The 18,648-nt window shown below is 41.9% G+C and overlaps 1 protein-coding gene and 1 non-coding gene across 2 annotated transcripts in view; one reads left to right on the top strand and one right to left on the bottom strand.

The window, feature by feature from the left end:
- The window catches only part of RCOR1 (REST corepressor 1), a 114,605-nt gene that overhangs the window by 43,120 nt on the left and 52,837 nt on the right, over positions 1-18,648 (top strand). The window lies entirely within an intron of this gene.
- LOC118002809 lies at positions 9,255-9,385 on the bottom strand. Its single transcript, XR_004677181.1, has one exon. It is a non-coding gene; the product is annotated as a small nucleolar RNA SNORA63 (small nucleolar RNA).

Below are 18,648 nucleotides of genomic sequence, written 5' to 3'. Positions count from 1 at the left end.
CTTGACAGCCTCCTCAAGGCCTTCCAGTAGTCCCAAAGCCAGTACCTTTTGTTTTAGGTTTTTGTTACAGCAACATCTCACTTCCTGGTGCCAAAATCTGTTCTGCCTGTTCTTGCTGCCTAAAATATGACACTCCCCTCCCCCATTATGTGACTTAAAATAATTCATGGTTTCTCTGGGTCAGGAAGTTGAGGGTAGCTTGGCTGGGTGGTTCTGGCTCAGGTCACTTCTGGGGTGGCAGTCAGTTGGTGGAGCTGGAAGAGCAGTGGGCACAGGGCAGGTGAGGCAGTGTGTGGCGGGGGGGCAGGGGTTGTTGTACTTCTCTCTCCAGGTGGTCTCAGAGCCTCTCCATTAGGTCTCTGTGTGTGGATTAGTTTGTGTTCCTGTTTCCGGGCCCTTCAGTTGCTTACATGCACACTCATTGTCCAAAGATATTTGTCTCAAGAGAACCGGCAGGCAGAATGTTTCATCTCTTTATGATTTCGTCTTGGAAGTCATGTCACATCATTTCTGCTATAGTCACAAATTTGCCCAGGTTCAAGGGGGAGAGAACATAGATAGACCTCACCTCTTGAAGGCAAGAGGTCCAGTTGGTTGCACTGTAAGAAGATCATGTGAGATGGGAGATAACGTGGTCAGCTTTAGAAAACACAGTGTACCGTGCCTTTTAGAGAAACAGATCCCGGTCTGAACACCCCACAGGCAAGCCTTGCTACTTAATAAGCCCCATCTGTGCACAGGAACATCAAGCCTGCTTTTTAGCTAATACTTCCCTTCTTAACTATGACTGAGCAGTCAAGGATCATCATACACATGAAGAAAGCTTCTAACAGTCTAACAAAAACAGATAAAAAGGCACTGAAGAAAGAGGCAATGCAAGTTGCAGAAGGAAAGTTCAAACTTCAAAAACAAGAGGCTTAGAGAACTAAAAAGAAGGCATTACATTCATGACACAAAAATAGGATGGGGTAAAATAGGCAACCATTCAGAAAATAAGAAACTCTTGGAAAATAGAATAGCAGGGAAAATTTTCAATAGGAAACTGAGAAAATCTTCCAGAAAGTAGTAGGCAAAGACCAATGAAAAAGAGACTGGACAATGCCTGGGCCTTGATTGGATCCTTGATTGACAAATATCATTTAAGGTGGGAAGAGGAAGTGTGGAAATGTGAATATGGACTGTATATTAAGTGATAATGAATTAATGTTAATTTTTCCAAAGTGTGATAATGGCACTGTGTTTATGTAGCAGAATGTCCTTATTCCTAGAAGATAGATACTGAAGGCATTGAGTGTTATGGTGTCTGCATTCTTCAAATGGTTATGTGTATGTGTGGGGGGAGGGAGAGAGGGCAGGCACAAGAGAGAGAAAATTAAAGCTATTATGGCATAACGTTAATAATGATGAATACAAAACAAAACAGAGTATATCAGAGTTAATGGATCAGTTAGGGAGATCCAAACTCTGAATTACTAGGTGTGGGGGGATGGGTTAGGAGGGAACAGTGATTAAATTAACACTTAAACATTTTCTAGGACTGAAGGTCATAAATCTCCAGAATGAACAGATCTACTGAGTGCCCAGCACAGTGAATAAGAGAAAATATATGCCGTTATATCCCAATGAGATTTCAGAACAGTGAGAAGGGAGAGGACCCCAAAATCTTCCAGAGGCAACAAATCAAGTTATAACAATGGCCTGAGGATCTGCATGACACTGGAATGTAGGTGACAGTGGAATGAATAGTGTCTTCGGATGCTGGGAGTATTTCTTCCAATGTAGGAGTCTTATGTCAAACTGTGTCAAGTGTGGAAACAAAGGCATTTTTTAGACAAGTCTCTCTCTCTCTCTCTTTTTTTTTAAGGGGGGGGGTGCTTACCCTCCCCATCACTACATGTGCTGCCTTTTGTGGGACTCTGAGAATAAGGGACAGATGTGATACTTTATTTTTGTTCTCTGAGGTTTGTTTTGTTTTGTTTTTTGAAGTAGGCTCTCTGTCCAATGTGGGGCTTAAACTCATGATCCTGAGATCAGGAGTCACATGGTCTACTGACTGAGCCAGCTCGGTGCCCCAGAGGGTTTTTTTTTTGTTTGTTTGTTTTTAAATAATAGCTTTATTGAAATATAATTTGCCCATTTGAAGTGTACAGTTAAGTGATTTTAGTATATTTACAGAGTTGTGCATCCATCACTACATCTGTTTTAGAACGTTTTCATCATCCTAAAAGAAACCCCATACCCATTAGCAGTCACTCCCCATTTTCCCCAACACCCAGTCCTAGGCATCCACCAGATCTACTTCCTGTCTCTGGATTTGCCTATTCTGGACATTACATATAACAGGATCATATCATGTGTGATCCTTTGTTACTGGCTGCTTTTACTTAGCATAGTACTTTTTAGGTTCATCCATGTTATAGCATGTATTGGTCCTTCATTCTTTATTGGTGAATAATACTCCATTATATGGATATACCACATTTAGCCACTCATCTGTTGATGGGCATTTGTGTTGTTCCTACTTTTAAAAAGATTTTTTTTAGAACTTATTTTTAAGCAAACTCTACCCACAACGTAGTGCTTGAACTCATTACCCCAAGATCAAAAGTCTCATGCTCTACTGACTGAGCCAGTCAGGCGCCCCTGTTGTTTCTACTTTTTAATTATTATGAATAAGACTGCTGTGAACATTTGTATACAAATTTTTGTGTGGAAATAAGTGTTTCATTTCTCTTGGAAATACCCAGGAGTAGAATTGCTGAGTCATATGTTAACTTTGTATTTAACCTTTGAGGAACTGCCAAGCTGTTTTCCAAAGTGCCTGCATCATTTTTCATTCCTACAAGCAGTGTAGGGGAGGGTTCCAGTTTCTCCACATCTTTTTTTTTTTTTAAGATTTTATTTATTTATTTGAGAGAGAGAGAATGAGAGAGAGCACATGAGAGGGGGGAGGGTCAGAGGGAGAAGCAGGCTCCCCACTGAGCAGGGAGCCTGATGCAGGACTCGATCCCAGGACCCTGGGATCATGACCTGAGCCAAAGGCAGACGCTTAACCAACTGAGCCACCCAGGCGCCCCTGCTCCATTATTTTTTAATATGTCACTGTGTGTTTCTTACGAATAAGGGTGTTCTCCTTTACAACCACAGTATAACTATCAAAATGAGGAAATTGGAATATTGATGCAGCAATACCTCTAATCCACAAACCCATTTAAATTTCATCATTTGTCCCAGTAATGTTCTCTGAAGGCCCAGAATCCAGTCCTGGATTATGTGTCATATTTAGTTGTCTTGTCTCTTTCGTTTCCTTCCATCTGGAATTGTTCCTTGGTCTTTCCTTGTCTCTTATGACCTTGATATTTTTGAAGAATACAACTAGTTACTTTATAGATGAGAATTGAGTTTGGTGTTTTCTCATGATTAAATTCAAGTTTTGTGTTTTGGGGCAGGGATAGTGCAGAAGAGATACTATGCTCTTAGTGCATCATAGCAGAAGATACACAATACAGGTTTGTCCTGTTATTGGCCATACTAACCTTTATTTCTTGACTTTTAATTGGTGTCTGCCAGGATTCTTCTGCACTGTAGAATTGTTTAAGAAATATTTTTATACTAATTGATTTGTAATAAATATTTTGTGAGGAAATAGTATGTAGCTTCTAATTCTCTGCCACACATTTATTCCTTTATTTATATCCGTGTAGACTTATGATTTTCCATTTTACTCAAAGAATTACAATTCATAACTATTATTATTTTATTTGATGCTCAAATTATTCCAGCTTTGTCCAGTGAAGGCCCCTTCAAGCTGGCTTCTTTGTCCTCTTGACAAGTTTCCACCATTCTTTGAATACTTCTTTGTTTGCTGATGTGTCAAAATATTCCAAGTTCATCTTGTATTTTTCCTGCCTCATGCTGTAGTCAGCTGTTTCTTTAAGGAGGACTGATTGCTTTTGGTGGCGGGAATAGTACTGTAGAAACCAAGACTGGGGCCTTAGATGTGCTCATTGCTGCCAGAGTATCATTGCTTCGAGGCCTCTCAGTGGGCAAAACTAGGAAGGACATTTATGTATATACATACACACCTCTATTACATCTTTCTATACCTATCCATTTGTATATATTAGACACCTGGATTCATACCAGTGCCACCATTTTTGATCGGGCACCATAGAGTTCATTCTGGCCTTCCTCTTTCTTAACTCCCTTCTTTGACACCGAGAGTCCTGCTTTTCATTATCCTCAGTATATTTACCCATTTGCTTATTCTTCCTGAAAGCTTGGCTCGGACATGGGATCCAGGAAAAGGGGAACTCAACAAGGGAGATAAGGTGAAGGGAATTCCCAGGGTGATGGTAATGAGAAATCTTGAGATAGTAGCTCTGCAGGCATCAACCAGCCGTCCAGATCGGCGAGTGAAGACGGCTCTCGAGGGGTATTTTCAAGAAATAAACAACTGAGATTTACACTTCTAGTGGAAGTTTGGAGGGAGGGAGTGAATTAGTGTTGAGGATGCAGAAAACCAAGCAGGCAAAAGAAGACAGTTATTAATTCCAGATTAGGCATACTGTACAAAAATGGACCTGTAATAATAGTATGCAACGTGAATCAGCTGTGGATAGCATTTACATAGTCACAAACAGCTAAAATATTAATTTAATCAAAACATATTAAGCATATTGTGGAATGACTGGAGAAAGGGAGAGGTGGTTTGTATAAGAAAGCCAAATCCTCCTCTTCTATATAAGGTAGTGAATAGATATTGAAACTGGGGAGGAAATCAATAGCAGTATAAACATGTTGTTTAGAAATAGTAGAAACAGCTAAGAGAGTTGAAAATGATTTCACTCTGTAGAGTGAGGAGAGAGAGAACCATAACACCAAGCTTCAGGGAATAAGCTGAGAACAAACTAGGCATGGGCCTTAGGAAGGAAGCGGCTGGTGTGGCATCACTTGTGGGTATTATGCAGTTTGGCCACTAGTACTTTTGAACACTCTTCTCTTTGGTGGGGGATTTCCTGCTTTATTAATCCTAAAGTGGGAGCTGTTATGCTTTCCTTCCCACCCTTCTTTGTAGTTAGCCATATAGACATGTAACTTTTGCTCCCTGAATCCCAAGGCAAGCCCGAGAGTGGGAAGCAGGTGGTGTAAAGTAGGCCCAGCATCAGTAGGCTGAAGGGCATCCAGCTTTTAGGGGCAGCAGGTTCTAATGGTAGTGCCCACTGTCCAGGGCCCTTGTTGTGCAGCAGCTTGAGCAGTGCCCACCAGAGCAGCACTGTGGGATCATTCCGGGGTCGGCCTGTGATCAGGCCACTAAGCCTGATTCTCCTACCTTCCTAGACGTTTTGGGAGCCTCTTAGTTATTTCTAGTAGCAGAGTGGGTTCCATTTAGAGTAAAAAATCTGATTGATGAAGAAATTGGCACTAAGAGTCTCTAAGGAAATAGATTGGTTGTCTAGCCTGGTTGTATATGAAGGCAGTGAAGAGAGAAAGGAGAGAGAGCTTGAAGAATCAAAGTAATCAGCAGTGTTTAATGACTAAGATTAGTCTATTATTCAGTCATTGTATTAAGTTTCAGGGAGAAGTGAGTGAAAAAACACAAATTTTACAAACCTCACCATACCCACTCATAACAAACAAAACAAAACAGGATTTCCTGGGATCGCGGGAAAGGGAGGTCAGACTTCAAAACATAGTGGACAGGATTATGCCCTTTCATTTGTTTATCAAATGGACTCTAGAGGTCAAGTCCAGTCCTCTAATTTTACTTATGGGGAAACTGAGTCTTGGGTACTTTTTTGAAATTTCTACATTTCTGCAAGCGATTGGTTATTCTGTGGTTGTTGTATAAGAAGGAATAGTCCTGGGGTGACTGGGCTCCATTTGTTCTCATTGGAATTGTGGGTTCCTTACAGCCAGGTTAGGAATGAGTTTCCTGAAATGTTTTAAAAGTATAGGACTCATTTCAGAATTGTCAGTCCTAGTCATCAAATGTTGGATAGTTTCCCCTTGTACCGAATAGTTTAGTTTTCTTCTCAATAGCAGTTGCTGTATTAGGCATTGAGACTCGGACTCATAATAGAATCCAGATATCTTAATGAGAATGTTCTCATTTTTAAAGTTAACTCCTAACTTACTAGCAGCTGATGGAATTGTCATTGTTTCACAATAAATTGCTGACTATGGTTGGCTAGAATAATTTGACAGTAAATTTTGTATATTGACAGTAATGAGGGGAGACTGAAGTAGAAATGGTTGATAAGAGTAAGTATACTTGTGGGCGCCTGGGTGGCTCAGATGGTTAAGCGTCTGCCTTCGGCTCAGGTCATGATCCCAGGGTCCTGGGATCGAGTCCCACATCGGGCTCCCGGCTCAGCGGGGAGCCTGCTTCTCCCTCTGACCCTTGCCCCTCTCATGCTGTTTCTCTCTCGCTCTCTAAAAAATAAATAAAATCTTAAAAAAAAAAAAGAGTAAGTATACTTGTGAAATAAATGGGCTCCCTAATTATTTAGATAGCTACACACATCTGATTTCTTATGGCTGAGTGTTGCCTGAGTTGACTATGAGTAGATCTTTTAAATAAAAGGAAACTTAGACTGGAGATCTTTATGCTGAGTTGGCTGGAATAAGTAGGAATTGCTAGATCTGCTTTAGATGAGAGCATTGTAACCAGGTCTCTTAAAAACATCCTTGTGATTGAATCTATTTTCACGTCCGGATCGATTATTTTAAGCTCCCAATATGTAGCAGGACCTTTGCTACTTGTTTTAAAATGCTATCTTATTTCATCTCTGTGGGGAAAGTCTTATGTCCTCCATTTTTATGGACAAGAAAACTGAGGGGTGGAGAGAGAGAGAACTCTCCTTTGATCTAGGCAGAGCTGGGACCTTGTTCGGTGACACTTGACTGTTAACACTGATCCTGATAAATGTTAGACTGGACTGATCCCGATAAATGTTAGCTGCATTAAAGAATGGCCGACAGGGAATACCTTGAGCCTCCCGTATCCATTTACCTGGAAGGAGGAATGCTGAGAAGTGAGTTACAGGCTCCTTCTCCCCTACTCTGCCTTCTTTGGGAGCATTCACATTTCTCAGACCTTTGCCTGAGTGTTTTGTGTGATTGCATTATGTCCGTTTCTTCCACACGTAAGCTTGCCTCTCTGTTCCTCTGAACAGTTCCTCAAGTGTCGTACCATTCCTCCACATCTGTATTTAAATATTTTGTGTTTAAGTATGTTGTGTCTTTTCATTGAGACCCTAATTTGGGTGAAAATTCTCCAAACCGCATTTCTTGCTAGTATATTCTGTTTGTATTACCTAGAACCAGCTTCCCAGATGAGACTTTTTTGATAGATACATAGCAACCACCTACTTTTTAACATTTTGTCTTCCAGTTGACAAAAATATTATTTATTTTTAAAGATTTTATTTGAGAGAGAGAGGGTGTGCATGTGCGCGCATGGGAGGAGTAGAGGAAGAGGGAGAATGTCAAGCAGACTCCCCGCTGAGCGTGGAGCTGGACACAGGGCTCGATCTAACAACCCTGAGATCATGACCTGAGCCGGAACCAAGAGTTGAACGCTTAACCGACTGCACCACCCAGGCGCCCCAGACAAAAATATTGTTATTGGTAAATAATGAATGTACTTAGAATGCATAACTGTGCACATAAAATTGGAAGGGTGTATGCACGATTTCAGAGAAGTATGGAAAAAAGCTATTAGAAAATAACTTGAATTTTATAGTGTTATTCCTTAATTCTCAGAAGACTCATTTTACATGTTTGTAACCATCATGTACAATATGGATTCCATTTTGAGTTGGGCACTTGGGTAAAGAGTGAGTAAAGACGAGATTTAGTTCTCACTGGAGCTAGTCATTCAGTCATTGAGTAATGCCTTATGATGGCTCTGGGGTGCTGACAGCAGACCCCTCTCTGTGATGTGGGAGGCCTAGAGAGAAGGGTGTTTTGGAACCACAGTGTTCCCTGGCAGAGGAAGGCGATCAGAACTGATCTGATCTGTGTAATTTATAATTGTTGGTCTTGGTCACACCTCTTTGCCTGTGGTTGACTTAAAAAAAAATTTTTTTTTAATTGGATATTTGAATAGGTAATACAGATATGTGGTACAGAATTAAAAGATGCAAAAGGGTATGTACCATAAAAAGGAGACTTCTCCTGCATTCTTAGCCTTCCATTTTCCCCTCCCTGGAGACAACCATTTTTACTAGTTTCTTCTGTATGAGTTGACACTGGCTTCCAAAGGAGTATCTTTGCTGTTGCACTTTAGAATGGCAGGAAGCTGAATGACTCACATTCAGACATTTTTTTCCTTTCATCAAGCTCATTGGTATTCCTTCCTCTCAGTACCTTTCCTGTGGCAAGTTTTGTAATTGGCTTTTTTCTTTTTATCATGACATTTTCCTGTGTTTTTATGATTTTCCACTTTTTTTTTTTAAGAACTGGCTTTGGTATCTATTTCAGAAAATTGCGATGATTACAAGCTAAGGCTTGTGAAAGTTCCTGGCACATAATAGTTGATCAATAGATATTTCCTTTTGTTTTGTACCGTCTTTCCCTCCCACTGGTGGTGTGTGTAAAAAAAAAAAAAGCAAGATGAGGGGCGCCTGGGTGGCTAAGTTGGTTAAGTGTCTGCCTTCAGCTCAGGTCATGATCCCAGAGTCCCGGGATAGAGCCCCACATCGGGCGCCCTGCTCAGCGGGAAGTCTGCTTCTCCCTCCCTCTGCTCCTCCCGCTGCTCGTGTTCTCTCTCCCTCTCTCTCGCTCACTCTCTCTCAAATAATGAAATAAAAAATCTTTAAAAAAAAAAAAGATGAAAAAATATTTGTGAACCAGTCCGTGCAGTGGATTCCAAAATTAAGGTTAAGCTTGTGTGAATTGTTTCTTGAACTCATTCATTTTGAGTGGAAACAAATTATTTTCATTCTTTGAATTCACTTTGCTCAGATTATTTAAAAAGAAATTCCTCAAGCCTAGTTCTTCCCTTATATAATTTCTTATTTTTTATTTTTTTTAAAAGATTTTATTTATTTATTTGACAGAGAGAGACACAGCGAGAGAGGGAATACAAGCAGGGGGAGTGGGAGAGGGAGAAGTAGACTTCCCGCTGAGCAGGGAGCCCGATGCGGGGCTCGATCCCAGGACCCTGGGATCATGACCTGAGCCGAAGGCAGACGCTTAATGACTGAGCCACCCAGGCGCCCCTCAAGTCAGTGTTTTACTTGGTAAACATGTCTGAGACCATGCATCCCTGGCTGCTAAGCACCATGGCAGACAGGGCTAGAAAGGTAACAGCTTTATTTTGAGCAGGGGGCAAAGACAAGGCAGCACTTTACAGCTACATTGTAACTAGATCCTGCATCCCTTATATAATTTCTTTACATTGACTGTAACCCAAACACATACGGACTAGAGACTTGTGAACAAGATTTTTGAAGATATCTTTGCAAAATGTTCCTCATCACAGTGATGAATGCTGTTGTGTGCCTAGTGTTTGGATTTAGGTTTTCCCACTGGTATTGTTCTTACTGTGGGTCCTCTTAGGTGACTTCATGTCCTCAGGTTTATTAATTAATTAATTAATTAATTAATTAAAAGATTTTATTTATTCATTTGAGAGAGAATGAGATAGAGAGAGCATGAGAGGGGGAGGGTCAGAGGGAGAAGCAGACTCCCTGCTGAGCAGGGAGCCCGATGCGGGACTCGATCCCGGGACTCCAGGATCATGACCTGAGCCGAAGGCAGTCGCCCAACCAACTGAGCCACCCAGGCGCCCCTATTTATTTATTTTTAAAGATTTTACTTTATTTCATTTTTGAGAGAGAGAGTGCACACGAGCGGGGGTGGGGCATGGGCAGAAGCCAACTTCCTGATCAGCAGGGAGCCTGATGTGGGACTCGACCCCGGGACCCTGGGATCATGACTTGACCCAAAGGCAGACGCTTAACCGACTGAGCCACCCAGGTGCCCAGTGTCCTCAGGTTTAAAACATACAGCCATACTGGCTTCTTGGTAGATGTGTTAAAACCCAAGTATTTTCAGGGTGCCTGGGTGGCTCAGTTGGTTGAGTGTCCAGCTCTTGATTTCGGCTCAGGTTGTGATCTCAGGGTCCTGGGATTGAGGCCCCCCCCCCCCCCCCGCCCCGGCATCTGCCGGTTCACTCTCTCTCTTGCTTTTACTCTCTCTAAAATAAATAAATCTTTTTTTTTTTTTTTTTTTTTTAAACCACAAGTATTTTTGGGTGCGTGGCTGGCTCAGTCAGAGGAGCATGCAACTCTCGATGTCAGGGTTGTGAGTTCAAGCCCTACGTCGGGGGTAGAGATGACATACATACATACATATATACACACACAATCAGCCAACCAACCCACCAGGTATTTTCATCCTAATCCTAGACTGATTCTTTCCACATGGAGCTAATTTTATATTAACCTTTCTAGTGAAGTTGTTTTCAATCCAGAGTAAGATTGATATAGCACAGAGGTGTTCTGAGGATTAATTAATTAATGGCTTATGAAGATACAGAGAACTTCATAATTGGTGTGTAATTAGAATGTCAGCACACTGGAAAACTACCTGGAGTATAAAACACAACTTTCAGTCTTATCCATCCTTTTAGGTATTTAGAAATTTTATTTATCTAATGCAATTTTATTTTATTTTTTTAAATTTATTTATTAGAGAGAGCACACATGTGAGCGGGGGTAGGGGGAATGTGAAGGCAGAGAGAAAATCCTCAAGCAGAATCCCTATTGATCGAGGAGCCCCACATGGGACTTGATCTTATCACCCTGAGATCATAACCTGAGTGGAAATCAAAACTTGGATGCTTAACTCACTGAGCCACCCAGGTGCCCCTGAATGATCTTTCTTTTTAAAAATGAGCTACAGGGTCACTTGGGTGGCTCAGTGGGTTAAGTGTCTGACCTTGGTTCAGGTCATGATCTCGGGATCCTGGGATCGAGCCCCAAGTCGGGCACTGCATTCATTGGGGAGTTTGCTTATGTTTATGGCTCTAATTCTGGGAGTTTTTAGAGTGTTACTTTCTCAGCAAGGGAGTGGCTACCAGTCCCTTCACGTTTCCTGACTATGGTAGGTTATCTGACCCTTCACCCAATTTCCCCAAATGTTAACATCTTACATTACCATTACATTACATTATGAAAATTAAGAAGCCAGCATTGGTACATTACTATTACTAACCAAGCTCCAGCCTTTATTCACATTTTGCTTTTTCTGCTCTGGAATCCAGTCCAAGGTACCGCATTGCATTTAATTGTCCTGCCTTCCCAGTCTCTGCTGGTCTGTGACAGTTTCTCAGTCTTAACTTGTTATTCAGTCTTAACTTGTTATTCATGATCTTGAGAGTTTTGAGGCATTCTAGTCAGGTTTAGGTGTTGTGTAGAATATCCCTCAATTTATCTGACCTTTTTTCTTTTTTTTAAAGATTTTATTTATTTATTTGACAGAGAGACACAGCGAGAGCAGGAACACAAGCAGGGAGAGTGGGAGAGAGAGAAGCAGGCTTCCCACGGAGCAGGGAGCCCGATGCGGGGCTCGATCCCAGGACCCTGGGATCATGACCTGAGCCGAAGGCAGACACTTCACCACTGAGCCACCCAGGCACCCCAGCAAACTCCATCTGTGATATTCTTTGTAGCTTTAATATTCTGAGTCAGTTTCTGAGCTTGCATGAATTTTGGAGACATTCTTGCAAAGTAATGTGAAGTACTATCACATGGACAGTAGAGGGGAAATATTTCTTGCTGCCGTTTATGGAATAGATTTGGATTTGGAAGCAAGGAGAAGAATCTCAAAGTTTGGTAAGGATGTTACTACAACCTGAACAAGGAACTTAGGGCCTAGACCAATGTTTGGAAATGTAGGAGAAGATAGCCATAGCCAAGAAGCATGAGGGAAGTAATGTTCAGTTATTTTTAGGTTTGTTGTTTTGTTTTGTTTTTGCTTGTTTTACTCCCAGCAGTTGGCTTTAATAATAAGAGTAATCAATTATTTGGTAAGTAGAGTACTCGAGGTGAGCCAAGGCATTTAGCCAAGATCCTTACATGTATTGTCTCATTTAATTCTTTGACTGTGAGGTGGAGATTCTTTTTAACTGCCTTTTCCATATAAGAAGATAAAGGCTTCCTTCTAAGAAACTTCCAGTGTCTTAAACTTTCTAAGTGCAGAACTGGAACTCTAACCTGTGATTGTTTTCTTTTTCTTTTCTTTTTTTTTCCTAAGATTTTATTTATTTATTTGAGAGAGAGAGAATGAGAGAGCACATGAGAGGGGGGAGGGTCAGAGAGAGAAGCAGACTCCCTGCTGAGCAGGGAGCCCGTTGCGGGACTCGATCCAGGGACTCCAGGATCATGACCTGAGCCGAAGGCAGTCGCTTAACCAGCTGAGCCACCCAAGCGCCCCCTGTGATTGTTTTCTAACCCATGGTGGTTTGAGCTCTGAGCTCCTCTGTTTAACCAATTCCTCTTAGTAGGTTCTGTGTAGATATGAGCCAAAGTTAGTACAGTTTATGTGCTCTGCTGAATGTGAACATTTTGCTGCTTTTTAATAAAATAGCTCTAAGAATTTGATGTATAAGGTAAGTGATATTTGTTGTGATTTGTAAGTGATTTTCTTAACATACGGAAATTTGAAGATACTTTTGCATAGGTTTTTTGGGCAAAAATTAAGTTTCTTTTCATACCTTGTGTAATAAAATTAACTTTTCAGTCTGTTCTAAATTAAGGGGAAAAGAGATGTACCTTTTCTGTGACTGCTAATAAATTGACAGCATCTGGGTTTCTGCCATTGTTAAAGTGTGTTTTGTTTTTTTTTTTTAAGATTTTATTTATTTGAGAGAGAGAGAATGAGAGACAGAGAGCATGAGAGGGAGGAGGGTCAGAGGGAGAAGCAGACTCCCTGCCGAGCAGGGAGCCCGATGCGGGACTCGATCCTGGGACTCCAGGATCATGACCTGAGCCGAAGGCAGTCGCTTAACCAACTGAGCCACCCAGGCGCCCCTGTTAAAGTGTTATTACCAGATTAGTATGCTATGAAGAAATTGTACGACGGTTTTCATCTTCAAGTATAATATTAAGGATAGAAGTTTCAGGATGCTTGGGTTGCTCGATTGGTTAAACGTCTGCCTTTCTGCTCAGGTCATGATCCCAGGGTCCTGGGATCGAGCCCCACAATGGGCTGCCTGCTTGGCACGGAGCCTGCTTCTCCCTCTCCCTCTGCCTGCCGCTCCCCGTGCTTGTGCTGTCTCTCTCTTTCTCTGTCAAATAAATAAATAAAATCTTTAAAAAAAAAAGGATAAAGTTTCCTTAATATGGTTTGACTTGCATAAATTACAATCTTAAGTTGGCTCAGCTTTGTTTTTAAAAGAGAACCACCAGTAATATTGTATATTGTGATATTGCTGAGTTCTGGGGTTATAATGTTTATTTTTATCTAAGTGTTATTGTTTGAATTAGAATAGTAATAGTTGTAGCTTCAGACTACATATACAATATAGATCATTGGTCACAAGAATGAGATGGTATCCCCCCAAAAAGTCCATTATATCATTATATGTCAAAAAGGAAGGAATTCCCTACTTCCTGTTGAAAAACACAGCAAAAAGTCTTATTTTTAATTTGGTTCTGTGCTTTCTGGAGCCCAGCTTGTTTGAACACTACTCTTGGGTCTGATTAGGTTAGTGTCAGTATATTCAGAAATTATGCCTACTGTACGTTTGTCATGCTTCTAACAGGGCCTTTTAGACTGTGTGGGACCAGACATGCTCGACAGTTTTTTAGAGGGGTATGGCACTGTAAGGAAAGACTGTGGAGGCTGGAATCTAATAAAATTCTCACAAATCTGGATTAATTGTAGAAAAGTCAGTAATAAGTAAGTTAAAAAATATCTGACCCATAGTGCTATTTTTTATTGCACCAAAAGATTGGATATGCATTCCTTCTTTCATTAAACTACATCAGTAGCTTTATACTCTCAGCATCTCCTAACCTCTTAAGGTTAAAGAGAGAAGAAAATAGTGTTTTTCCTAAGAAAAATTTAGTCAACAGTGTAATTTGTATTTGTTAAGTATTAAGCTTTGGGACAAGCACTGGTAGAGAGCAGCTCCGTGGACAGTAGCTCCTCTCCTTAGGGGTGAGCACAGGTGTTGCTGGAGCCCGGGGAGGCCCCTCTGACTTACCTAGTTCTGTTTATAGAAACATGGTTTCAGTTGGACATGAGTTGTATGGGATGATTCTGTAAGGTGCTTCTTCATAGTCTGCTGTTTTACTTTACTGTTTCCCCAAGTTAAGTGCACTTCTACAACTTTTAATGTGTGCGTAGTTTCCACTGTGTTGTTGTACGAAACTTTAAGTCTCTGTTGTTGGACATTTGAGCTGTTGCCAATTTATTTATTTATTTTTTTAAGATTTTATTTGTCAGAGAGAAGAGAGAGCACAAGCCGGGGGGAGTGGCAGACAGAGGAGAAACAGGCTCCCTGCTGGGCAAGGAGCCCCATGCGGGACTCGATCCCAGGACCCTAGCCTAAACCGAAGGCAGACACTTACACTGACTGAGCCACCCAGGCTTCCTGAGCTATTGCCAGTTTATTGCCTTTTTAGCAGCACTTGATGAACAACTTTGTAGATGGATCTTTTGTTTTGGATAAATTAGTAGAGCCTCTGGTAAACATTGCCAAACTGCCCTTCAGAAAGCCTAAACTAATTGACAGCATACATCTGTCAACATTTTTGGTGGCTACTTTATCTGTACCCATTTCTAACGTCCTGCTCTGCGAAACTTTTGGAAGGAATTCCGTGTTCTCTTTTTCCTATCTCAGCTCTTCATAAGGACGTTCTTAGAACGTGTGTGAATTCAAAAGGTATGTCCTCAGCTGGCAGTTCAAGTAGTTGACGTTTTTGCTGGACTGTGGCGAAATGGTGAGGATATTGGGAATGTTGTGTTCTGGGGTGAGCCGCCCCTAAGATGGTGGTGCATCCCCATTAATTGGACTGTGGCTTGAGGCTTTTCCCTGTAGGAGTACCTGGTACCGAAGCACCAGTATAGTCTTTCTTGCCTGTGCGGAGGAGTGCGCTTTGGTGACGTCGCTGGTGGCGTAGTGTTAAAAGCACTGGGAGAGGGGCGCCTGGGTGGCTCAGTCGTTAAGCGTCTGCCTTCGGCTCAGGTCATGGTCCCGGGGTCCTGGGATCGAGCCCCGCATCGGGCTCCCTGCTCCACGGGGAGCCTGCTTCTCCCTCTCCCATTCCCGCTGCTTGTGTTCCTTCTCTCGCTGTGTCTCTCTCTATCAAATAAATAAAATCTTTAAAACAACAAAAAAAAAGCACTGGGAGAAAGCACATGGGGTCAACACTGTGCCGCCACTCGTGTCTTGGAAGTATTTTGTCCCTGTTTGTTTTGGTTTAAGGTTTATATGTGGTGAAACTACATTGGTGTTAAAGGTTGAGTCAATTAAATTGATAGCATTGAAGAAACATATTTGTATTTTCTCTAGAGAAGACTGAGTCTGAGTCCAAGGCACCTGTAGGTCAGGGGAATGAGAAGAAAATAAATGGAGTCCAGAAATCCAGTTGCTAGTATAAGCAGTTTACCTCAGTGGCATTTGATTAGAATCTCACTTCCTTCTTGGGAATCAGGAAAGGGACGTAGGTGAGGCGTTGGCTGGACTCAGGTTACCGGACACTGATACAACTAATTCTGAGGTCAGTTTGGAATATTGTGAATCATGGTATGTTTGAAATAGCCTTTCTGTGGGGATAGAGTTTGTGCTGCTCAGCCTGTTGGCTCCCACCCTTGTCAGTCTGGACTGCTGGGGTGATCCGGATTAGAATATGTACTGCTCCCTTTCTAAAGCTTTCCATGAGCTGGCCACCTAACTTGTTACTTTATGCATTTTAACTTACTCATCTTTTATGAAGCACCTTGAATGTGTCAGACAGTGAAGATACACAGGTCTCAAGGACCTGTCTAATAGGGGAGACAGAAGAGGACAATCGTTATTAAGTAGGTACCAGGAACTTACTAATATGTGCCCCTTTTAATGCTCATAGAAACCTGGACACAAGGAAAGCATTCTCCATTTTTCAGCAGGGGTCCGTGAAACTGTTGCGCATCCCTCAGGGACAAGGTGGTTAAGGTAGGATTCAGACCCTGCGTGGGACTTAGTCTCAGATGGTGAGCTCAGATCCTGGCCAGTGTTGGGCTTGAATGCAAGTCACTTAACCCCTGTTTTCAAACAGAGATAGAACAGTTCTTACCTCATAAGGTTGTTTTGTGTATTTTGTGACACAGAAATGTAAGATGCTTTAGCTCAGTTACTGGCACATAGTAAGAGTTAATAATAATGAGATCTAATTGATCCCAAAGTCACTCACAATAATCACTATCAATAATAATTGAGTCTTAACTTACAGAGCCCCTTTTCTTTGCCCAGCAGCAATGTGTCTTGGTTTTTCCTCTTTTTTTCTTTGAAGGTTTTTAACTTTTAAGTAATCTCTACACCCAGCATGGGGTTTGAACTCACAACCCCAAGATCAAGAGTCATAGGCTCCACTGATTGAGCCAGTCAGGCACCCTGCAGTGTGTCTTCATGCAAACCATGAATGATCAGACTTTAAGCTATGAGAGTGTTATGGGAGTATTGAGGAGGGGTGGACTGCTCACCTGGCCTGGGAGAGTTAGACTTTCCAAAGATGCTAATCCTTGGGCTATCTTGAAAGAGTAATGAGAGTCAGCTGGTGGGAAAAGATAGCGAGGGGCATTGCAGTGAGAAGGAAATGTATGAAGAAAGATGTGGGAAAGTAAAAAGGCACAGCAGTAGAATTACCATGTGTGGGGTAGATGAGTCATGAGAATGGGACATAAGGTTAGAAAGGCTGGCCAGATTGTGTAGGGCCTTAGAATGTTATGGCTTTATCCTAAAGACAATGGGGAAGCTCTGGGAGGATTTGTTTTCAAAGTAAATTTATTTTAGAGTAGTTTTAGATTTACAGAAGTTACAAAGAAAATTCCTGTATATCCCACTCCCTGTTTCCCCTAGTATTAATATCTTACATTAGTATGGTACATTTGTTACAATTAATGAACCAATATTGATTCATTATTATTATCCAAAATCATAATTTATTCAGATTGCCTTAATTTTTTTTTTTAAAGATTTATTTATTTATTTGAGAGAGAGAGAGAGAGTACATGAGAGCAGGGAGGGTTAGAGGGAGAAGCAGGCTCCTCGCCGAGCAGGGAGCCCGATGCGGGACTCAATCCCGGGACTCCAGGATCATGACCTGAGCTGAAGGCAGTCGCTTAACCAACTGAGCCACCCAGGCGCCCAGATTGCCTTAATTTTTACCTAATGCCCTTCTCCTGGTCCAGGATCCCATCCAGGACACGACATTCCATTTAGTGGCCGTGTCTCCTTAGGCTCTCTTGGCTGTGACACTGTCTTAAAGACTTTCCTTGTGTTTGATGACTTTGGCAGTTTTGAGGAATACTAGTCAGGAATCTTAAAAAAATGTTCTTCAGTTGGGATTTATCTATGTTCTTCTAATGGTTAGACCGAAGGTATTGGGAGGAAGACCCCAGATGTAATGTACCTTTCCTATCACATGTCAAGGGCACATACTAGTAACATGGCTTAGTCTCTGTCGATGTTGGCTTTCATCGCCTGGCTGATTTGTCAGGTATCTCCACTGTGAGGTTAATCACTCCCTTCCCGCCTGCCCATCCTCCTTTCTATAACATCTTCTTTTGAGGAAGATACTATGTGCATTCCACACTTAAGGAGGGGAGGGTTATGATCTCTCTCTGTGGAAGGATTTTAAACATCAGAAGTGATTTAATCGGAATTGTGAGTCAGAAAGATTGCTTTAGCCAGAGTGGAGAGACTGATGTTGAGATAGGTTCATGTGTGGGGTCTTGGTTAGCCTGGAGAGTTCCAGATAAGGTCAGAAAAGATGAAGACCTCAACTTAAGACAGTGGCAGTGGGGTTGGAAAGAGAGTGATTTGAGAAAAGTTGAGGAGGTACAATTGAGGGGTTCAGTAGGTTGGGGTTAGGGACCTGGCAGGAAGTGGGGGAGAAGAGGTTCAAGATGACTTGCAGGGGTACATACTATCAGCATGACTTACCAAATATTGATGTTGACTTTCATCACCTGGCAGAGATAGGGTATGTCAGGTTTCTCTCAAATTCAGGAGCATTTGGATGAAGTTTGAAGTGTTTTTTGTTTTTGTTTTTTTTAAGAATTTATTTATTTAATTAGGGGAGGGGAGAGAGCCTGTGTGCTCACAAACAGGGGGATAGGGAGAGGGAGAAGCAGGCTCCCTGCTGAGCAGAGAGCCTTATGTGGGGCTCAATGCCGGACTCAATCCCAGGACCCTGGAATCATAGCCTGAGCTGAAGGCAGATGCTTAACCGACTGAGCTACCCAGGCACCCTGAAGTTTGCGTTTTTAAGGGCTTTAAAAAAATTTTTTTAATAGAAATGCGATTGCATCACCCTTTTTTAAAAGATCTTATTTATTTGAGAGAGAGAAGGAGCAGGGGGGAGGGGCAGAGGGAGAGGGAGAAGCAAACTCCCAGATGAGCAGGGAGCCTGATGTGGGACTTGAGCC

Source organism: Mirounga leonina, unplaced genomic scaffold, assembly GCF_011800145.1.
Source record: "Mirounga leonina isolate KUSES-001 unplaced genomic scaffold, KU_Mleo_1.0 Mir_82, whole genome shotgun sequence".
Taxonomy (NCBI): domain Eukaryota; kingdom Metazoa; phylum Chordata; class Mammalia; order Carnivora; family Phocidae; genus Mirounga; species Mirounga leonina.
Note: the sequence above shows the minus strand (reverse complement) of the source record. Positions and strands in the feature narration are given on the sequence as shown.